General features: G+C 44.3%; 1 protein-coding gene across 6 annotated transcripts in view; it reads right to left on the bottom strand.

Moving 5' to 3' along the window:
- The window catches only part of LOC102159120 (uncharacterized), a 654,277-nt gene that overhangs the window by 398,317 nt on the left and 232,584 nt on the right, over positions 1 to 23,376 (bottom strand). For 2 of the 6 annotated variants that reach the window (XR_014804455.1, XR_014804441.1), the window contains 2 exons: positions 8,794 to 8,875; positions 7,620 to 7,741 (listed from right to left, as the gene is read on the bottom strand). The gene's annotated coding sequence lies outside the window, so the exon portion shown is untranslated. Of the gene's footprint in view, positions 1 to 7,619; positions 7,742 to 8,793; positions 8,876 to 14,028; positions 14,368 to 23,376 lie in introns of those variants that run through there. The other 4 variants (XR_014804447.1, XR_014804444.1, XR_014804448.1 and 1 more) reach the window with 3 other exon arrangements.

Genomic DNA, 23,376 nt, shown 5'->3' with positions numbered 1-23,376 from the left:
AAGTCTATTGCATTAAATCTTATTATTGCTAATCATGTTCCCTCTTCATTACCTACATTCCAAGGTCCATCTTTTATCATTTCCTTTCTGTTTGGAGACTTTTCTCTAGCCATGATTCTCTTAGGAAGTCCTGCTGGTGATAAATTCTCTTAGTTTTTCTTCTTCTGAGAGTTGCTTGATTTCCCTTTCATTTCTAAAACATAGTTTCACTGGATATAGGATTCTGCAGCGGCAGTTCTTGCCATCCAACACTTGAAAATTGCTGTACTCCTTCCTTCTGCCATGATTTCCAATGAGAAATCCACTCATTTAAGTTGTTTTCCTCCTCTAGGTAAGGCACTGTTTCTCTCTCACTGCTTTCAAGATTCTGCTTTGTCTTTAACATTTAGTAGTTTGACTATAATGTGTCTTTAAGGCAGATTTCTGTGCTTCTTTGGGTTTATCCTGTTTGCGTTTGGCTCAGCTTCTTGAATCTTTTGCCAAATTTGCCAAATTTTGGAAGTTTCATCCATTGTATTTGAGCACTTCTTCAGCCCCATATTCTTTCTCTTCTTCTTTTAGGACTCCAAGGATACAATATTAGATCTCTTGGTATTAGTCATATATGTTCCTCAGACTCTTGTTCATTTTGTTCCCAGTGTATTATCTCTTTGTTCTTTACACATTTATTTTTTTAAAGAGAAAACTATATGCAAAAGTCAAAAGGTAAAACATTTCAAAAGCTTCCTGATGAATGAGATTTGAAAGCATATCAGCCCAGGATGGCTATGAATTTCAGACCTATCACATGTTAAGCAGGAGATTGGACTTTGATCCCCCTTTTTATGGAAGCAGCTGGTGCAGTGATGGTTTAAGTCACACAACAGAGGAAGTGCCATTATTATTACCATTTGACAAATGAGTAAGATGAGACTTCGAGAGCGAGGCAGGGTAATTTGTTAAAATAACACAGCTAATTAATGGTGGAGATGTGATTTGAACCATTTGAACCTTATCTATGATCTCCAACTATAGGATGCAGTATCGACCAAAGTGCCCAGCTGAAGCTCACTGAAATCTCTTGCAGGCAATATTATGTCGGTCCATTCCTGGGTGATATGGCATTGTCTGATTGACAGCTCCCTTTGCTGTAAGAACTCCTCAAGATCCTTGCCACATCTCTCTTAGACGTCACAGCAGTTTCAGATGCATCCCCCCAACCCTCTCTCTCTCCTTCACTTAGGGTCAGACATGTATCAATGATGACGGCTCCCCCAGCCTATCCCAGATCCCTCTCCCATTTTCTCCAACACAGGCATTTTCCTTAAGAAAATCCTTCTGTGTTGTTTTGTTTTGTTTTGCTTTTTAGGGCCGCACCCGGGGCATATGGAAGTTACCAAACTAGGGGTCAAATTGGAGCTACAGTTGCGGTCCTACTCCACAGCCACAGCAATGCGGGATCTGAGCTGCATCTGCAACCAACACCACAACTCATGGCAACGCTGGATACTGACTGAGGACAGAGATGAATCTGCATACTTATTGATACTAGTCAGGTTTGTTTCCCCTGCAACACTGAAGCTGCAACGGGAACACCTGATCCTTACAGGTCTTTAATCCTATCTTGACATCTGTTTTTCTGAAGGATCTAAATGAACACAATCAGGTAACCTGATTTAAGATCCCAAGCTATTGACTACCACCCCGTAAGTGATAGAAGGAAGTAAGTGCTTCTGAAGACTCACTTGAGTTTCCACTGGGAAGATCAAATAAAGTAATATATGCAGGAAGATTTTAATCTCTTAAATTAAATGCACATACAAGCTGTCCTTATTAGAGTTCACACAGCATAGTTTGGGCTGGGTCTGCTCTCAGCCATTGGCCTAGATGTGGGTGATTTCCAGTTTAGCCTATAATCTAATGACTGCTGCCTTATGAGAATGGCAGACTGGTCACTTTAATTTTAGCATTGCCATGGAGATCCCATTGTGCCTCAGTGGTAATGAACCTGACTAGTATCCATGAGGATGTGGGTTCAATCCCTGGTCTTGCTCAGTGGGTTAAGGATCTGGCGTTGCCGCGAGTTGCAGCATGGGTGACAAACAATGGCTCGGATCCCACGTTGCTGTGGCTGTGGTGTAGGGTGGCAGCTGTAGGTTGGCATTGACACCTAGCCTGGGAACTTCCATACGCCATGGGTGCGGCCCTAAAAGTACAAAAAAATAAAAATAAAATAAATGATTTTAGCATAGCTAGTCATTTCAGGATCTCCCTGAGCTCTGTCTCACAGGGATATAGCTGATTCACACCCCTGCATTTCATTAGTCCTTGTTTCGTTAACATCATAGTGAGATAGGTGAGAAGGTACAAGATCATGGCCCTTCTCAATGGTGAACAATTTGTCATGGACAGAGTCTGACAACTGGCCCAGAGACAGTAGCTGAGAAGCCTCTTCAGGACCAGATCATTAAGAAGGGCTTTCCAGGTGCCATGCAGTTGCTGCTTCTGTTGCTTGTTTCAAACCCTTAGAAAAGTGCAAATTACCCCAAAAGCCACTGGGCAACTGCAGTCTCGCCTGCAGGAGCAGCCTAACTCAGGAGAAGCATTACTTAGGAGACATCAAATTCCCTGAGCTTGTCCATACACGACAGCTTGTGAGGGCCCCTGAGGAAATCAAGGTTATTGAAGAAAATATCACTGGTTGGCAGGCAGGTCTGTCTTTCCCACCTCCTATGCCTCTTGCTACTAAGCAGATGGTGCTACGGCACTTGTTAGGAGCCTGGGCCTAACTCAAGAGCCAATCTTTGCTTTCGCCAAAGCTACTGAGTTTCAGGGGACCTGGGGAGAACTAATATACCTCGATATTCCTCTAACATCTTTTCCCTGTGTGATACATCCATTCTCACCTGCTGTTTTCATATTGTACTCCTTTCATCCCTCTGTCTCATACCGAAAGCCTGCTGTGCTGGAACACCGCCTCTATCATTCTTAACAGGCTGCACACACCATCGGTTTGGCAAATGGCAATGCCCTGCTAGCGGAACCCTTTTCCCAGAGCTTCCTCCAAATGTTCCAGGCCAGCAGGGGTTAACTAGAGTCCTGCCTCGTGAGCCTGGCTCAGGGAACCGGACTTGTTCCTACCTGCCTGGCTTAGAACTTCTACAGCCTGTTTCAACAACACCTTTTTTGAGTTGGGCACGGTTCATGGGATAACTGTGGGGGTCATTGCTAGGGAGAAAGTCAAAGCAAGAGGAGCAATTAGATGATGAAATTGAAAGATGTTCTTTACTAAACAATTCACCACAGTTCCCGATGATATTGAAACTCTGCCTCTCTTCCAAACTCACACATCCTCTCCTGCCCTTGGAGAAATTATTACCCTCAATTCAGGTGTGTGGAAGGAGGCTGGATGGAAAGCAGTGCTCCTGGCTAGAGCTGCTGGATTTTTCAATGACTAACTACTGGCCTTCAAAAGAATTTTTTTTTTTAATTTTTTAAATTTTTATTTAAAAATAATTTTTGGCTTCACCTGTGGCATATGGAAGCTCCCAGACAAGGGACTGAACCTGGGCCACAGCTGTGAACGACGCCACAGCTGCAGCAATGCCAGATCCTTAACCTACTGCCATGGGGCGGGGATTGAACCCACACCACCACAGAGACAATGCCAGGTCCTTTACCCACTACACCACAACAGGAACTCCCCTCCAAAAGAATACTAAATTCAAAGACCTGTCGTTGGATAAAATCCCAGTTTAGGACTTTTATTTGTGGGTCACAAACTCTTTGTACCTTGTTGATCTAGATTTATAGGTAGATAGATGGATCAATCAAGAAATGGTTACTTTTGGAGTTCCCGTCGTGGCACAGTGGTTAACAAATCCGACTAGGAACCATGAGGTCGCGGGTTCGGTCCCTGCCCTTGCTCAGTGGGTTAAGGATCCAGCGTTGCCGTGAGCTGTGGTGTAGGTTGCAGACCCAGCTCGGATTCCAAGTTGCTGTGGCTCTGGCGTAGGCCGGTGGCTACAGCTCCGATTCAACCCCTAGCCTGGGAACTCCATATGCCGTGAGAGTGGCCCAATAAATGGCAAAAAGACAAAAAAAAAAAAAGAAATAAAAAAGAAAGAAATGGTTACTTTTATGTATCAGCTTAGCTGAGCCACAGTGCCCAGATATTTGGTCAAACATTATTCTGAATGTTTTCTTGCATGTGGTTAGCATTTAAATCAGTGAACTTAGCAGTAAAGCAGACTGCCCTCCATAGTATCGTGGGTCTCATCCAATCAGGTGAAGGTCTTAATGGAACAAAGACTGAGGTCCCCTGAATGCTGCCTTTGACGCAGAACTGCCACTCTCCCCTGAGTCTCCAGCCTGCTGGCTTACCCCATCAGATTTCCAAGCGTCCATAATCATAGGAGCCAATTCCCTAAAGTCAATCTATTTTTTTTCTCTTTCTCTACACACATCCTGTGGTTCTGTTTCTCTGAAGAACCCCAACTATACACATAGACAGTTAGATAGACACATACATACATATCTACATACATACGTGGATACACAGATAGATAGATGCCTTATAAATACTGCCATCACAAGACTGCCCCAGGTAAAGAAGGCAGGATACAGGGGTGGAGGGATGGGATGGAAGGTTTTGGAATGAGTTACCTTTTGTGCATAGACCCAAGGAAAGCCCTGCTTCCTTTCTGGCAGATGAAGCAAGGGTTCACTGGGAACAGACATTTGTTTTATGGTTTAAACGATTCATTGTTTTCCTTTCAGTTCTGATAAAAACACAGTGCGTACTTCATATAAGCTGTTCCAGCCCAGCACGGCAGGACAGTCCCTGATTGAGGACTATGAACCAAAATCCTTCCAAAGAAATTACCTCCCTGCCTTTCCAGGACACAATGGCCTCACTTTATCTACTTGCCTTTTTTGGCCTTCACATATCTGTGTGAATCATTATTATTCATCTACTGGGCCCTTCACAGAATTCCAGCTGTAAAGAGCACTCATCATCGCCCCATCCCCACAGCTGGTAATGAAGAGAAATGTGTCGGCTAATGAGGAGCACGGCCGCCATTAGAGTAATGAAGAGAAATGGACAGAGGTGCGGCCCGAATGGCACCTGCACTATTGCCTGGTGTAATTGGCATGAGGTAATTGCTTTTTTATCCTCCCTGCCTTCATCTTTGCAAGCTACTTCCCAATTCCTTACATTCATCACAAAATAGACAACTGAGGCAGTGTAATAAATTAAAAAGGCAAAAGAGCTCAGCTTTGTGGTTCTGGTCTAAAAGACGGAAACGAGAACATTTACAGGATTAATAAAAAGGATAATAGCGGCGGGGGGGAAGGATCGTTCCTTTTTGTTGTTATTTTTGTCATCACCGACGAAGCCTTCTTTCAACCACAAACAAAAGGCAGACTCTAAGAGAAGTAACTCTGAATGTGTCCTCAACACATGCGCTGTGGCCGCTACCGCCACTGAAATGGTTCCCACTCGCATGCGCCAGAATGGAACACGGGGCCTACGTTCATTCCTCCTGCTAATACACCCAGGCCTAAGAGCGGCATAGAGATGAGGTCTGTATTTTTTGACATCTCATGTACCAAAATGAACCTTGTCAGGACAATGTGGATAAGGTGTGTCACTTTTCTGGTTGGCCCATTTTCAGCGCCATGCTCTGGTTAGGGCAACTCTGGGTACAGTCCTTGGAAAGATTCTTTTTTTTTTTTTTTTTTTAAGTTTTATTGAAGTATAGTTAATTTATAAAGCTGTGATAATTTCTGCTGTGCCATAAAGTGACCTGGTCGTGCTATACACATATCCATGGTCTCAGATTCTTTTCCCACATAGATTATCACAGAATACTGGGGAGAGTTCTCTGTGCTATACAGCAGGTTCCCATTGACCAATCCTTCCATATACCTCAGTGGGCATATGCTAATCCCACCCCTCCCAAGAAAAGATTTTTAAACTCATGATTTTATAAAACCATCAAGAGAATTAAGAAAGTCATGTGCAGATAGTAAAATTAGTATTCTTTATTCTTTTAGAAATACATCAACAAATTCTTTGATATTCCTCTCTTTCCCCTTTTCTTGAGTGTGGGCTCGATTTAGTGACTTGCTTCCTGTGACCAGATTACAGCAGAAGAGATGGAGTGTCCCTTCCAAGTTAGGTTATAAAAAGAATGCAGCAAAGGTGGAAACAACCAAGGTTGTTTCCTTCCTCAAGGTATAAACAAAATGTACATATCCACGCGATGGGATATTATTCAGCCAATGAAAAGGAATGAAATGCTCACACATGCTACAACATAACGGATCTTGAAAACACTGCACTCAGTGAAGTAAGCCAGACACAAAGGGACAAATATATGATTCCACTTACATGAGGTAGGTAGGATAAGCAAATTCATAGACATAGGAAGGAGAATAGAGATTACCAGAGGTTGGAAAAGGGTGGATGAAGAATTATTGTTTAGTGGCTATAAAGAGCTTCAGAATGGGATGGTAAAAAGGTCTGGAAATGGATAATGGTGATGGTGGCGCAACAACTGAAAACACTTAAAAATGGTTACAAAGTAAATCCACCTATTTTAAACCCATATTTTTCACCACAAGAAAAAAATCCATTCCCCCAACTCCAAAAAAAAAAAAAAAAAAAAAAAAAAGACTGCACCTTTGGTGTTGAGTGTTTGTTCTGTCTCTTTCTTTCTGTCTCTTGGACCACTCAATCTGAGGGGAGACAGCAAGACAGCTTCTCTGTCTTGAGGCCACTAAGGCAGCTCTATGGAGATGTCCACATGCCAAATACCTGAAACTTCTGGATGACACTAGCGAGGGACTGGGCGATTCCAGTGACTGAGCTTCTTGGAACCAAACCCCCCAGGCCCATCCAGGTCTACAGATGCCGTGGCCCTGGCTGGTATCCTGATCATAATCTCATGAGAGACTTGAGTCAGAACCACCCAGCTAAGTCACTCTGGGGTTTCTGACTCTCAGAAATCGGGAGAGAATAAATGGGGATGGTTTAAGCCACTAAATCTTGGGATAATTTATTACACGGCAATAGATATTGAATGGAGTATGATCATAATACACAGATTTATAATACTGAGTAACATAAATTCACAATAATATTAGATGAGAATAATTATTTAAAACAAGCTTCTACTGCTTCCTACAAAGCAACTGGGGAATGCTAGCGTCTGAGGTTAAGAAAAATGTCTATGTCCTGACTTCATCTGCATTTTTTCCTTGCACTCATTTACTTCTCTGAAATATGGTCATTCCTTCTCAGCTTCCATATGGTTCCCTCTCCCACATTTGCCTGTGTGGGAATGGGTATTTTTATATCAACTGCAGAACATTCTTGGTCTCTGTATGCAGTAATTCAAAATACATAGTTCAAGCGCAGAATCAGTGTTTCAACTCTATATCTACAACTCAGATACTACTTGGTTTTCACAAAGACACACACTTACTGGGAACGCCACAAACTAACCCCCACTCTCTCCTCTCTTTCTCACTCAAATTCTGTCTATCTTTGCTACACTGGTGAGGAAAGCCATTTATAGCTCTGGAGTTCGTAATTACAACAACTTTCACCAGAAGAGGTCTTCGTCACTCACCAAAGTCTAGTCGAGACTGGGTGGGGGTTGTCTACAAGCAGCACAGAGGAGGGAAGGCCTGGACACCTGACTGACCCAGCAAGAGTGTTCTCTCTCTGACCTTTTGAAGAATCACTCAGCTTCTGAGGAAAGAACCAAGCAATAGCAAAAAAAACCAAGTAGAGGGGGCGAGTCATGAGACAAATGGGAAGATGACAGAAGGAGACTTGAACAGAGCGCCAGGTATGGGATGAAGCTGACAGCAATGGAATACGAAACAACATGCTCTGCCATAAACTCAGACATCTAAACCACTGATCTGTAAATACTGACTACGTGACAGGGCATTATTTTCAGTTTGGGCCAGATTCTTTTTTTTTGTTTACCTTATTATTTTTAATGGCTGCACTTGTGGCACGTGGAAGTTCCCAGGCCAGAATTGAAACTAAGCCACAGCTGCGAACTATGCAACAGCTGTGGCAATGCCAAATCCTTTTAACTCACTGTGCTGTGCTGGGAATTGAACCCATACCCACACCTAGACAGTGATATGAGCTGTTGCACTTGGATTCTTAACCCATTGTGCCATAGTGGGAACTCCTGAGCCATAGTCTTAAAGGAGTCAAATTAGGCTAGGAATCAGAAGGAATTGATATCACAACACTTACTATACTGCATTATTAAATATTCCATTTTTCTTCTCTCCCTTCCAAACATCCCATGTAAATAAGTCATTACATGTTGGATTCACAGGTTCCTTTAAATATTTGTAAAGTAGCATAGAGAAGGCAGAAGATAAGGGCCCTAGGCAGTCTTAGAAGATAACCAGATAACCTCAGATCTGGCCTTCAGTCTCTCCAGGCCTCTATCGTGTCATCTTGAAATGAAGTCATTCTACCCAAAATGTTTGGCTTGCATCAAATGACCCACTGAAATTCCTTCTAACTCTAAAATCTTCAATTCTGTGGGTTGAATTCTGATGCCCATATACTCCTCCATAGGGTATTCCTAGGGAATTATCCTAGCATGGCTACTTGGACAATTCAGTTTCTCCATCTCCATATCACATGTCCTCCAACTCAGAACAGAGGTACAGTTTGTACCCTGAAAACTCAAGAAACAGGAATGGCTTACGAGTCAATAGTGGGGATTTGCGCACCTATAGTCAGAGATTTACATCCAGGGAAGTTCTTACCTTAGGAGGAAGACGGCACTCCAAAGGGGGAAAACCTGGCTGGATGTCCCATTCAGTCAGGACGGGGAGCTGGACCCACTACCTAGGGCAATAAGAGCATGAAACTTGAAATTGGTATGGGATATATACAAGGATGGGGCAAAGTTAAGAAGAAATTCTAGAGACCAAACTATGTCAGGTTCACTGCTCTGATCTGGTGGCAAATGAGTTGAGCTGGTGCTCAGAACATGAAAGTGAAACCACAAGTAATGCCTTTTTTTTTTTTTCTTTTTAAAGAATTTTTCCATTTCGGGAGTTCCTATTTGTGGTTCAGGGGGTTATGAGCCAGACTAGTATCCATGCGGATGCAGGTTCAATCCCTGGCTTTGCTCAGTGGGTTCAGCATCCGGTGTGGCCATGAGCTGTGTTTTAGGTTGCAGACATGGCTTGGATCCAGCGTTGCTGTGGGTGTGGTGTAGGGTGGCAGCTACAGCTGTCATCTGACCCCTAGTCTGGGAATTTCCATTTTCATCAAATGGAAGAATCCCTGTATGTGCGTTCTCAACCAGCTGGTGAGAATCTGCAGGTAGATCTGGAAGCCTGATCTGATAGTGCTCAAGTCAGCAGCCCAGAGGTTGACAACTTCCCCAGGGAGGAATGAAACATCTGCTGGAAACTCCCCACCCCCATCCCTTGACCTTAAAGCCTTAGGGGAAATGAAAAGTGGCTTCTCTTCACAAAAAGACTGGGAACTCCTGCTGCAGTGACTTGCTATTTCTTTAAGGCTTCCATGGAAATCAAAGATGTTCTCAAGCAAAGATAGGTCAAATCTATTAAGAGAGTGGGTGAAGCATGGCCCTCCTGAAAACTGGGGAATAACAGAAAAGAGTCTTTGCTCAAAGAATGAGTTTTTTTGGTTTGATTTGATTCCTATTTATTTACTGAACAGGAAGGAGAAATAATTTGAGTATGAAAATTAGTTGTTAGAAGAAGAAGAAAAAATTTCCAAGATGGAGCCCCCTGTAGTTTACACATCCTGTGAACCTGCTGCTCCTCCCCTCAGCCTTTCCCATCTCCTTCCTTCAGCAATTCTAGTCCCATTCTCTCAGCTCCCAGAGACCCATCAAGAAGCTGAGTGCCAGCAGCATTGGAAAACATACTTCATTCTTTTCTCCATCGTTAGAGGGGAGGAGATAAGCTGAACAAGTCTTTCTTCCAACTACAGCCACGTTTCTATATTAATCTTACACCTGCCACCTGCTTTATTTCCAGGAAGTTCTTAGGAGCAAGGTGGTACTTCAATGGGTAAACTTGGCTGAATGTCTATGAGAATTTATTAGATAATACACCAAAAGCCTGTCAGAGGGCCTTGCAAAATACAACCGAAAGTGGTGCAGTAATTTCCTAAACCCAAGATTTCAGGTTTATTTTGATGCTTCCTGGATGCTATCAGTGTTTGGTTATATAGAGGAAGGAGAAATATTAACCGATTTTTATTTCAGCTGATGTTTTACAGAGACAAGAAGTAATTTTGCTAGAATTCTCCATTTCAGCCTAGGACAGTAACAGCTGGACAGGGATTTTGCCCAACACTTTGCGATGTTCACACTTAACTGCCTTTGTCAGATTGGCATTTTATATTAAAACAACAGAGCACGGTTATTAAGGCACCAGATTGCTACAACTTTAGGAAGATCCTAAACCAAGAAACTTCTTCTGGACCACTAGAGTCTCCAAGACTATAAAGGTCTGATGTCGTTGAACAACCCATTCCAGCCCAGGGGGCAACAGAATGGAGTGATCTGGAATCAGACTGTCTATATCTGAAGAAATTAACCCTATCATTTGCTTATAAATGTTGCGACTTTGAGAGACAGTAGATCATCGGGGTTAAGAATACAGCCTTTGGTGCCACGCTGCTTGAGTGGGAACCTTGATTCCACCATTTACTTGCTGGGGGATCTCAATGAAGTTCTTCAAACCTCTGGGCCTCAATTTCATCATCTGTGAAATGGGGCTACTAACCTCTAAATGCTGGAGGGAGGATGAAATAAGTTGACGCATATAGAATGCTTCAAGCAATGTCTGGCACACAGTTAGTGCTCAATAAATGTTAGCTGTCAGGATTGCTATTATTCTTTCCAAATTTTCAGCTTTTTAGCCAATGCCAGGCAAAAATCAATAAAGGAAGGGTGCTAACCAAGGAGACTTCTGGGGAAAAGCGCTGAATTTGGTAAAACTGGGAATCAGGCCGAACTTATTCTTAGGCACTCTCTGCATTTTACTGTCTCCTGTTGATGTCTGAGGTCCTGTAACATTTCACCCAAGCTCTAGATTTTCCTCTCTGCTCCTCTCCATGCTCACGCTTTACCAATCAGCTTTTACCCACACTAGTTCTATTCCTTTAGGACTTTGCTCTAAATCAGGTAATATTAAAAAAAAATCAAATCTGGTTTAAGATATTAATGAACGCTGATAAGTTAATGTTACATTTTTGGGATGTCACATTTGCATTTTACAAAATGAAGACTGCCTTCTTATCAGGAGGAATGAGCGAAACTGAGAACTTAAGGTAACGTGAGACGTGTGTAAGGATAGTAATTCTCGGCACGCTAACCATTCACTTTTCTTTGAATCACAGATAAGCTGTGATTTAGAGAACCTCGAGAGCTTGTCCTCAAGTTAACTGTTTAATATAAAGCATCAGACTCAAGGTGAAAGCAGAACACCTTGTTTTTAAACACAGTGTCATCAGGCGGACAGGCATGGCATCGAGGCCCCACTGTTACTGGTCCCACTGCTCCCAGGGCTGCTGTCAACAAGTCAGGACAAATTGGACTTGCCAAATTTTTCAGTCACATTTGATTTTCCTGAAGATGTAGACAGACATACCCGCTGAAGATGTTCCAAACAGAGGAAAGCAGAGACTGCAGAACAGAGCCGGCAGAGAGAGAAATATGGCAAAGGCTCCCATTCCCCTGATTATAGCCCTAGGATAGGCAGCATTATTCTGAATTTGAAAAAAGGGGTCGAGGGTAAAGAAATTTGAGTTCTAGATCCACCTCTGTCATTAAGCAAGTTGAGTCACTTTATCGTGGATGGTCCTATTTGCAAAACGAGGGGAGAGAGAAGCTCTAGAGCGCTGTGCCTTCTTTCCCCCACCCCCAGTCAGAGGTCCCATGGTATTCTGGGGAACCCCTAGAGCCCTGAAGAGTGATTTAAATGTCTCTACAGAAGGCAATGGAAGGCAATGAGGTTTCCTGATCAAAGAAACCCATAAGGAAATTAAGATGCGGAGAAGATTAATCCGAGGGAGAGGAAAGTGATACGGAATAAGGCAGAGAGTAACGAGACTGGACAGGATCGCCAGCTAGAAGAGTAAAAAAAAAAATCTAGCGAAATAAGATAGAGTAGGCAAGCGATTCGGCCCTGGCTGCATCCCAAGGAGCTTTTAGGAAAGGCTGATGCCTAGGCTCTATACCACAGGAGTTACAGGGAACTTTCTGGGTCGACGGGCTAAGCCTCAGTAAAAGGTAAGATCACAGTCCCCGTGTGATCCTCATGTTCAGTCCACGGTAAAAACCACCAAGGGTGGACAATGCTAGTTCGCAACAACCAAAAGGCAGGGTGGACTGTAAGAGACTCCAAAGGTGAACTGAGAGAGCTGCCAACTTAGGAGCTGTGGAGATAAAGGTCCCGAAAGACTCCCAGGCAACTCGGATCTTGAGCGGGGGTTCCTCACAGAATGGGGAGGTCACGACACCACGATGAGTAGAAATGGTTTTGAAAGGACGAGGAGTTTGAGCTGAGGGAGACAGCGGGATATCTGAGTGATTTCATCTCTTTGCAATATCCAAAGTAATAAGCAGCACCACGTCTTTTCGGACCAGAAAATTTAACTTTGAATCGAGTACGCTTCAGTTTTTATCAAAAGCCTGGCTGAAACAAAGTGTCGGGCAGTATGAGAGGGATGGACTCGGAGGCAGATACCATGTGTTTCTTCAGTGTTTGTTGCTTTGCCTGTTTTGGGGGCTTAACTTCTTTGGGAGGGTTATAAATTCTGTGCCTGTTTGGGAAAGCTATGGACCTAATTTTCAGGAAAAAAAAATACCATTAGAGAAATACATATGAAGTTTACACGGAGCCCAAGTTAAAAACCTTTTTTAGACAGGGACTAAAGGGCTCACCAAGCCCGAGTTTTTCTTGTTATTATTATTACTACTATGGTTGTTACTTTAAGATGAAGAACTATAGACAGATAAGAAATATAAGTAGAGACGAAGAGATAATAAGGAAAGAGATGTGTTTAGACAGATTTTTTTCCCCCCTAACAGTGAAATCACAGACAAGTGTCAATAGAAAGCATTATTTTTCCTAAATGCTTTGGAGCATTTCATGTCTTCTCTCTGTTCTTTTTTCTGTGATTAAAATGCTGGTGTATTATGCGCACCTGTCCTTAGATTTGTCATTAAAATATCCTGGCAACCACAAGAAAATATGCCAGCTTGTGATAACTATCTGCATTTTTAATAATGCCTAGCATTTCTGACAAATAGGATTTCAGCATCTAGGACTTTGGATTTGGAAAATGAAACAGCTTTTGTTAGTTCTAATAGAAAAAGGCAGCTTGATTTCCAATGCTCTGTTTTAATTTGGGTTTTACCAGCCAGTGATTTTATTGAAAGTGAAATCCATATTTGTGTTTAGCTTTAGCATCTCAACTCTAAAATGGAAAAATCACAGCTTCCATAACCGAACGGAGAATGAGGTCCTGGCATCTTTCTTAAAAGGAATTTGGATAAGACGTCTCAGTAAATGCTCACAAATTACTTACACCGTATGTCTAAACACACACAAACAGGTTTAGAAAGCCTGACGGAATTCAATGAAATAATTAGGTATGACAAAAGTAACCTGGGCTTCTTTGCCAGATTCTTATCAACATGGGCCTTATTTGCTCGAAGGCAATAAAGGGGGTGGGGGTGGGGTCAAGGTCAAGACCTGGAAAGAATTCCAGAGCCCAAGCTCTCTTCACCTGCATGCAAAAGCTTTGCTTTCCCAGGCTACCTAGAGAGGGTTTCTGGGTTCCCCTCATAACTTAAAGGGAAACATTCACAATGTCAGGAGCCCCTGATGTCCTGCAAGCAGAGGAGAGGGAGTCCTCAAATTCCTTGCAGTGGGAACCCACAGAGGTGGCACCAACCTTGACTACCAAAGGGAACAGTCCATCTGTGAAAGGAACAGAGATGGCGTTACCTCACTCGCCCAGAGGGAACCTGGGAGAAGCCTCTGCTGGCAGCTCGTGCCATTGTTGTCACCGAAAACCGGGCTGATGCCAGGGTCCTATCTTCCAGGAACATGAGCCAGCGAGCTTTGAAGTTCGCTGCTGCCCCTGGCGCCACTCCTGTGGCCTGTGCTTCTCTCCTTCCGGTCACGACTGACCCAGGGCTGATCTCGGAGGCGTCTTATGTTCACCCGCCTGCCTTCCTGTGTCACACAGACGCTCCTCTGCGCTGTGTGGACACCGCTGGACCCAAGAACCGAGAGGGAGCCCGGCGGTGAGGCCGCTGTGGCGGCGGCCCCTTGGAAAGCTCTGCGCATGCGCAGCCCTTGCTCCCAGGCACACCTGGGGGAGGTCAGCCTCCTCCCCCGAGAAGCAGAAGGCACGGAAAGCTCGAGCAGGCTGCTGTTGCAAAGGGCGTGACCCAGGAGGCAGCTGCGACTTTAGCAGTGAAAAAGGAATTACTTTCCAAAGGTTCCCCTCTCCTGGATGCCCAGAATTACATGGTTCTCCACAAAGACTTCCATAAATCTACTTCCTTTGAACGAGGGTGGAAATATTAGCCTCCTGCTAATGTTGTGCACATAGTAACGGATCATCTGGGGTTTAGGTTCGGTCTGTACTGCCGGTGGCCCCTCCGAACCCCATCCTAGTCGAATCCTTCTGAGGAAGGCCATGTGGAAAGGAGACCAAAGCAGGGGTCTTGACATCAAATAGGAGTGGATTTAAACCCCAGGAACACCAATGACTGGCTTGAAAAGTCACTTAATTTCCTAAATTCTTTTCTTTGATTGTAAAATGGAGGTAATAATACTCAGCTGAAGGATTAAACGCAATTAAAATACAAGGCCTAGCTCAGGTCTTCACTCTGCTTTAGTTCCCCTTTTTTCGTGCTCCCTCCCTTCTTTATTTCTTCCTGAGCCATAGCCAAGAGCCGCCATGCCTGTTTCCTGGTTAAGGAGTGAGAATTCTGTTTGTCTTGTACAAACTCAATGTAAAGACTACCCTTACTTCAAAGAAGGCTGGAAATTTAGTCACCGGAAGATTAAGTTTTTCTGTTTTACTTTTTCCTCCCTTTTACAACATGGGCACTGTTCCCTTGGCATTTGCAAATTTACTCTTTTATTTCTACAGGTGTAGGTGGACTGACTCAAGAAGAGATGGTGGGACAGAAGAGAAGATTTTTTTTCCTTATTCGGGATTCATTTCAGAAAGGGGGGGGGTGTTTTTCGTGATGAGCTAACATTTGAATGCCCGCTCAGTGCCAGGCACTACTCTTTAGGTCAATCCACGTAATTTTCACAATACCAGGAAGTGAGTACTTGGTTTAGTAGACAAGGAAACTGAGGCACAGAGAGGTTAGGTACACTATGCAAGGTCACACAGCTAATAAGTGGCAAGACTGAGATGTGAACCTGGTCAACCCATTTTTGAGTACATGCTTTCCACCACTTCTGCAGCTTATGCATCTCCTTTCCCTGTAGCTCAATATACAGAACACCAAGAGAAGAGGGATGTGGAGAACACAGACTAGAAGAAAAGGAATCATGAAGAACATTTAAAATAGGGATGAAGTGTATGTAATTGAAATGTGATGCTGTTTTCCAATATCTGTAACAGAAACCCTAATGTTTTAGAAAAGGGCAGGTAACTCAGCCTGATCAGCTTTGGTGTTCTAAGTAATGAGGTCTGGAAGCCAGCAGAAACACCTGAGAAAGTCTTGGTGTTTGCTTCATTTCCCTGTGCTACGATTCCTTGACCGAAAACAGTGTCAAGGTTTCCAAGGGCAGCCTGCTTTCTTTGAAGGGAGAAATATTTCCATTTTGAGAAGCTGAAGCGTACATTTTCTGGCTAGGTATCTGATGATGTTTCTTTACTGGAAATACCTACCTTTCTTCTTCCTGCATCAGACGTCTAGAATTTTTTTTTTCTTGCACCTAGAAGAGACCGCGGATACCATTCACTCCCTCTCCGTCCTGTGGCCATGAAGAAGGGAAGGTCAAATAATTTCAGTTCTCTCAGTGATCCAGAAGCCCATCTAGGATCTGAATCCAGTTCTGACTCCTGATCTAGTTCTGCCACTCAACCACATGTGTTTCTTTCTCTCACACACAGGCTCTTTTTGGCCACCAGTAAACACACTGACCTTTGAAATATGGAAAGAAAAGCGCTTTGAAATAAAACTGGCACAAACAGCGGTTAGACAGCCGTCATCTGGAGGCCGAAACAAAGAAGGGCATAGTTTTCAAGCTGTCTTCGTAATTACGCGAAGCAGTTCTCACTCATGCCCTGGTCTGAGCATTACCCCCCAAACAAACAGCTGAGGGTTGAGAAAGCACATAGGCCACTTTGTTGCTCTAGCATCCTGGGGGGTGGGAAGCCCCTCAGCTAAAAACCACATGTGGCTGGGACTGTTTTCCAGAGCTCCAGGCTCTTTCCTTTTTTTCTTCCCCATTAAAACCCTCTGCTCCTCTTGGCAAAAGCCTTCAGGTGAGGTAAGTGCCAATTAACAACAAAGAGCCTGACGTATTTCAAGTTTATGACTTAGACCCGGGTTCTCATGAAATACATTCTTCTTCTCTGGTCCAGAAGCCTCAACGTGCAGAGAGCAAAGATTCTATGTGCGGTTGAAATTTGGCTCATATTTGCTACGGCCCTAAAAGTGATTTCTCTTTGGAGTGGTGTGCTCAACTAGGAAGTCATGAAAACAAACCCCAGAAAAGGGCAAAACAGATTCTGAAAACTTCAGCTGCTAAGATAAGTGCAGCAGAAGGCTCAGCAAATTGGGGTTTGGGAAAAGTGTTCTTAGGAGTTCCCTGGTGGCTCAGTGGGTTAAGGATCCAGTGCCAACACTGCTGTGGCTCAGGTCACTGCTCTGGCATGATCCCTGGTTTATGTGCCTCAGACATGTCAAAAAAAGAAGTGATCTTAAATTTCTCATGGATTCTTTGAAATACATATGACCAGATTTCAGAATGAGTAGGAGAGATGGGAATATCTAATCCAGAGGCTCTCTAAAGCCTTTTCCAGCTTTCAAATGTGGATTTGAAAATTTTCTATCCTAGGAATAATTTTAGATGTTCCAATCATTTGAGTGTTATCACATCATTTATGAAAAATACTTTGGTGAGTTTTTCTTAGTCCACAGAGACCTGAGATCTGACCAATAAAAATGATCTGATTTGACCTCTCAGAGCCCTCAAAGACCAAGAGGTTTGGCAACAGGAACACAAAAGGGTTAAAATATATTTCAAAATACTTCTAATTATTACGTGTACTCAGTTGCTTAATATTTTCAGTGCCTAGTGAATTTAGCAAAGGGAATGACAGATGCATATTAAAATGCATGCAAATACTACACACAAACCACATTTTGGTATATTGTTTTGCATCCATAATTTAAGTCTTGTGATTTGTATTTTCATTTGCTTGGGAACAAAGACTTTCTTCTTTCCCCACTTGGGAAACAAGGCAAGACTTGTTTCTGCCAGCATCCTAATAGTATTCCTGAAAAAGCAGCAAACTTAATGGTTCAGGAACTGCTCTCCACCACCTGCTTTCAGGCCCCTTAAATAGGGGCTGCATTTACAATGCATTGAAAAGGTGAAAATATGCAATCAATCAGCAGCTTTGTCACAGAGAGGCAGGCAATCATATTTTTGTTGTTGTGTTAAAACTGAACAGACTGGTTTTTTTTTTTTTTTTTAAATTAAGCTGATTAAATGAACAACCTCTTTTCAAATAGGTGTGGCAGAGTGCCTGCTATATAGTCACTGAATCCCCTTCCCTTTTTAATCCAGAGTCACATATTTCCCAACCTTCCCTGCAATTAGGTGCTTTCTGGCTAAAGGAATGTGGGCCAAAGTCATGTACACAATGTCCAAGTCTGGCCACTAGGATCTACTGGGCAGCCCTTGCACTAGGGCTTCTTCCTGGCTCCCCATCCCCTGGCAAGATGCGGAGGAACTGGGTGGAGAATAACAAGGGCAGAATGGAAGGAAGTGGGGTCCTGGAATCAAAGTGCGTGGGGCAGACACTCCACTATCTCACCTGACCAACGACTCACAACAGACCAGGACACATGCTCACTGTGGGGCAGCCAGCCTCCCAGGGTCACATCTCCCGATATTCACACCCTTGTGCATTCATCTCCAATAGCGTGTGACAGAAGGGATGGCACGTCCCACTAAGATTAGGTCATAAAAGACGGTGACCTCTGCCTCGTGTGGTCTCTCACGCAAGTTTATGCTCTCCCTCTCATCACTCTCTCTGGGGGATGCCAGCTGCCATGCTTGTGGAGATGCCACATGGGAAGTAAGGGAGACTTCTCTCCAACAGCCAGCAAGGAGTTGAGGCCTGCCGCCAACAGTCAGGTGAGCGAGCTGGGAAAAGAATTCTAACCCCCGTCCATCGGTGAAGTGACGGCAGCTCTAGCAGACAGTTTGAATCAATGTTGTGAGAGACCCTGAGCTAGAATCACCCGGCTAAGCTGCTCCTAGATGCTCAACTCTCAGGCCCTGTATGAGATAACACGTTTGTTGTGTTAAACTGCTAAGTTTTGGGATCATTCACTGCCAAGCAATAGATAACTAAAATAGTGTGAATAAAAAATAAACTTTTAGGAGTTCCCCCAGTGGCACAATGGGTTAAGAATCCAGCTGTAGCAGCTCAGGTCGCTGTGAAGGCGAGAGTTCAATCCCCAGCCTGATGCAGTGGGTTAAAGGCATAAAATCTTATTAAAAAAAAAGATACTTCAAGGTTCACTGCCAGACCACCAGACTGTGAAATACAGGTTTCAGGCACCCCTATTAGGTGGCTTTTGAACAACTATAAGAAAAAGTATTTATCCTAGTTCAAAAAAAAAAAAAAAAAAAAAAAAGCATCCAGCATTGCCACAGCTGTGGTGTAGGTCACAACTTCAGTTTGGATTGGATCCCTCACCCTGGCCCAGAAACTCCCATGTGCCACAAGTGTGGTCATTGAAAAAACACCAAAAAACTTTCATTGAGCTACTGAGACACTGGGACTGTTAGTTACGGTGTGTAAACTGACTAATATAAATGGGTGAGACTTAAAACACTACGTACATATGACCAGCAGTACTGTAAGATTTTCTAAGGGTAAAGGCTTTGTCTGTTCTTTGAGATTTCACTGCCTAACGCAGTGCCTAGACAAGAGCAGGCACTGAACAAATGATACATAATGAAGGTGGCTTTCAGTAAGACGTACAGGGTGGTCCCATATAGGGGGCAGAGTCAACCCTTTAAAGAAGCTGTCCCTTTAAGGCTAGATGGGATCGGCTGCATTTTATTGAGGGTCAAAAAAATTCTGGGATTGTATCCCTACCAAATATGTAGATTGCAGATGGCCAAACATTCATGTAAAGAAGAGAACTCAGGAGTTCCTGTCGTGGCTCAGTGGTTAATGAACCCGACTAGTATCCATGAAGGCTCAGGTTCGATCCCTGGCCTCACTCAGTGGGTTAAGGATCCGGCGTTGCCGTGAGCTATGGTGTAGGTCACAGATGCGGCTTGGATCCCGAGTGGCTGTGGCTGTGGCTGTGGCTGTGTCATAGGCTGGCAGCTACAGCTCCGATTCGATCCCTAGCCTGGGAACCTCCATATGCCACAGGTGGGGCCCTAAAAAGACAAAAAAAAAATTAAAAAATAAATAAAAAAGAAGGGAAGTCAGTCATCTAGTTATATATATGTTTTCAGATTATCACTCTTGTGTTTGTAGGAACCAGGTACTGTTCTAATAGGTAACGTGTTAATTTAATCCTTATCACAGCTTGATAAAGAGTATGCTGTTGCTCTTCTGAGTTTACTGACGACAAGTGGGCTTCGGAAGGAAAGTTAAGCACTTCGTCCCAGGTCTCAGAGCAATTGTGTGGCAGAGCCGGTGCCTGCTCTCTGGACTTGCAAATGCCAAGGATCACAAGGTTACCCATTACACTCGGTTGCTCCTTGAATTGAATTCTCAAAAGAGATAAGACAGAGCTTCAAAGTCTAAGAAAGGGCCACGCAATCGATGGAGAAGATTAAGAAATATCCCTGGGAGGACCGAAGAGAAGAGTCAAGACTTAGGCCTTGAGAGCGTCTCATTAAGAGAGGCCGACATTAAAGTTTATAAAATCCTGAAGGACATGAATTGATTTCCCCAAACTGATCCAGCCCCAGGGATGGGGCCTCACTTGCAGCTCGTCAGAGGGTTTAAGAGAACTTAACTGCGTGCTGCCTGCTGAAAATTAGACACCTCCCCTCTGGCTGCAGGTCAACTGCACAGACTTGGCTCAGCACCCCAGAAACCACAGTGGAGAGGGAGGGAAAGGGTATCCAGAACCACAAGGACAACCAGCTCCCCTGGAACAGCCAAGAAGGGGAGGCCTGGCCTCCCTCTAATTGACAAAAACCTTCCTGACAAATTCCTTCCAAGGCTTACAAATCAGCACTAGCCTCAGAGAAATCAGGTGTGGGTCCAAGAAGCACAGGGAAGGGATAGACATTTCTGTGTCTGCCTCTCCTGCTCTGGCCCCATTTTTGCTTGTTTTTCATGGGAACGTGTGTGTGGTGAGGACACGGGGCATGTATTTGCTGCAGGCAGTGAGTTCTCTTAGTCGGGCCTTGTGGGAAGAGGTGGAAGTCACTGTTTACCAGGAACACTGCCAATTGGCTCCCGAGAATTGTTCCTGATTTTTGGATGTCTGTAAAACTAAAGGCTTTTGAAACCTGAATCCAAGGCTGACCTGGTGTCTTGGAGACCAGGATGATGACCTGTGGGAAGAAGCTGGGGCTTACACAGAAAAACCTTACTTTTTTATGAATCTTGGTTGCCAAAATATACTGCTCTCTTAGAGAGTGAGACAGTGTTTTTTTTTTTTTTTTTTTTAATCTTTGTGTCATATTGGGGCTGCACCAGCGGCATATGGAGGTTCCCAGGCTAGGGGTCCAATTGGAGTTACAGCCACCGGCCTACACCACAGCCACAGCAACGCCACGTGTTCCCGTGGTGGCTCAGCGGAAGTGAATCTGACTAGTATCCGTGAGAACACAGGTTCCATCCCTGGCATTGCTCAGAGGGTTAAGGAGACGGTGTTGCCATGGGCTGTGGTACAGGTTGCAGATGAAGCTTGGATCCTGCGTGGCTGTGGCTGTGGTGTAGGCCAGCAACTGTAGCTTGGATTTGACCCCTAGCCTGGGAACTTCCATATTCCGCAGGTGAGGCCCTAAAAAGACAAAAACAAACAAACAAACAAACAAACAAAAAACCCTCACACTTGAAGATAAAGACTGAATGCTTTCTAGTGGTTCACAATTCAGAATATCCATATACTTATGCTAGTAATTGTTTTCTCCCAATCCTTCTGCATTGACAAAGTCTTGCTAGGGAAATAAAACGACCCCTACATTTATGCATCTTCATGCTCCTTTCCAGCTGTGGATCACAAAATCAATTACTTGGCATTCATTCAACACTTGTAGGTTTTTCCATTAGGAAAAAAAGATAATTAAAAAAAAAAAAAAACCCAGCCCATGACTGTCACTGTATAATGACATTCAGGGTCCACTGACACATGGATCACTAACGTGAAAGGCTTTGTTCAAGGTCACCCTCTAAGTGAAGGGGCCACCTTGATGAGATGCTGGGGTTCCTCCTAGACTCACCCCAACATGTCATATGTGTTCCTTCTGCATCTTTTTCTTTTATTGCTACGTGACTAGAAATATGGAGTTGGAAGAAGGTGTGAGGCAGACACAAGACCTAGAGGGAGCCAGTGAATGGAGAGAAAGGTAAAAGCCACGCACAGGAATAGCACCTGTTTGATGCTAATGGCGTGTCTCCCGAGGGAAGGCGCTGGCAGCCCCTCCTCTGATTCCTGCTCTTCCTATGGCTGGTGGGTCAGCTTTGTTATATTTTACATTTATCTTTTTACTTTTATATCTATCTTTACAATCACAGAATACTTTGCCTGCCTATCCTGGCAACAAGCCTGATGTTTTTACACTTAAGGACCCCCAGAGAGGACCTCCTAACTGCAGCCTGTCTCCTCCACTGCCTCCCGCCCAACACCACGCTGCCACCCGACACCTCTGCAAGAGATGCACGTGATGACGTGACTGCCCTGCTGCAAAGTGGTTTCTCACTAATGATTTCTCAGTCCGACACTGTCTTTCAAGATCTTCCACGAGCTCCCTCCAGCCTGCTTTCTAGGACCAAATTCCCTCACTCTCCCTCCCAGCTCTACGCGCACAGGGCACCTAAACAGGTCTACTTGCTCCACGTTGGTGTCCTTCACCTGCTCTCCTCTCGGCCTGGCACGCTCTTCCCCTCCCAGCCGTTGCACCCGCGGTGGCACTGTCTGCCCCATGAAACCCTCCATCATCCTGTAAGATCCAGATCTTCGTCTCAGAAACCTTCTCTGGCCTCCGAATCAGGGCTGTGCCCTTCTACTGTTGAGCCTCCACTGTGACAGGTGTAGCACTTATTGTGCTATTTTCACAACGCTTTGTTCACATTACTTGTACTTTTATCAGTAGTTCTCAAAGCATGGTCCGAAGGACAAGTGCCTCAAAAATATCTGCCTATAAGAAGGGCAGATGCCTTGTTTCCCTTGGAAATCGGCATTCCTGGGACTTCCTGGGCGATTAGAGTCGAGAACCTCTGGACTGGGCTGTAAACTCCTCCAGGGTGGGCATCGTCTACCAGGACGTGGCAGTAATGAGTGAATAAGAATATCTCATCGCTTTTCAGCCGCAGGGGAGCTTCCGTCGCTCTTACTGTTTGTCGCATTTTACGAACACAGCTCAGAGTCCCGTTAGTCCCGTTCCCCACCGCATCTATCCCAGATCTTAGCCCGGGGCCCTGGGGCATGGCCGGCACTAAATAAATGCCTTCCCACGGATGGCAGGAAACTATGACCTGCAGAAGCTTTGAGCGCTGTGCAGCTGGGCAGAGACGCAGCCAAAGTATCAACAAGATGAGCACAAGGCCTGCTCAGTTACCCAGGAGGAGGCACTAAGTCAGACCAAAAGCAGAGCTGGCAATTCTCTGATGTTCCTTTGTAGACATCCTTGATGTGGGCTGTGAAATGTCAAATCCAGATTTGATTAAGCCAAACTCCAAATCCCCAAGGCAAGTGTGTATCCACGATCTTAATGTAATTATTGGAGCCAACGCCGTCTGTTACTTTCAAAAGGGCTGAGCTAGCACCCCATCCATTGATACCGACTCCTACAAAATGAAGCCTGCAATTGATTCAGCACATCCCAGGCCGATAATGCCTAGAAAAGCTTGATCTGGTTCCTTCCTGAACGTTGAAGTAT

Source organism: Sus scrofa, chromosome 5, assembly GCF_054392235.1.
Source record: "Sus scrofa isolate SSC_HxYL_T2T_F1_AM1 chromosome 5, Sscrofa_HxYL_maternal_Yorkshire_Landrace_v2.0, whole genome shotgun sequence".
NCBI lineage: Eukaryota > Metazoa > Chordata > Mammalia > Artiodactyla > Suidae > Sus > Sus scrofa.
Note: the sequence above shows the minus strand (reverse complement) of the source record. Positions and strands in the feature narration are given on the sequence as shown.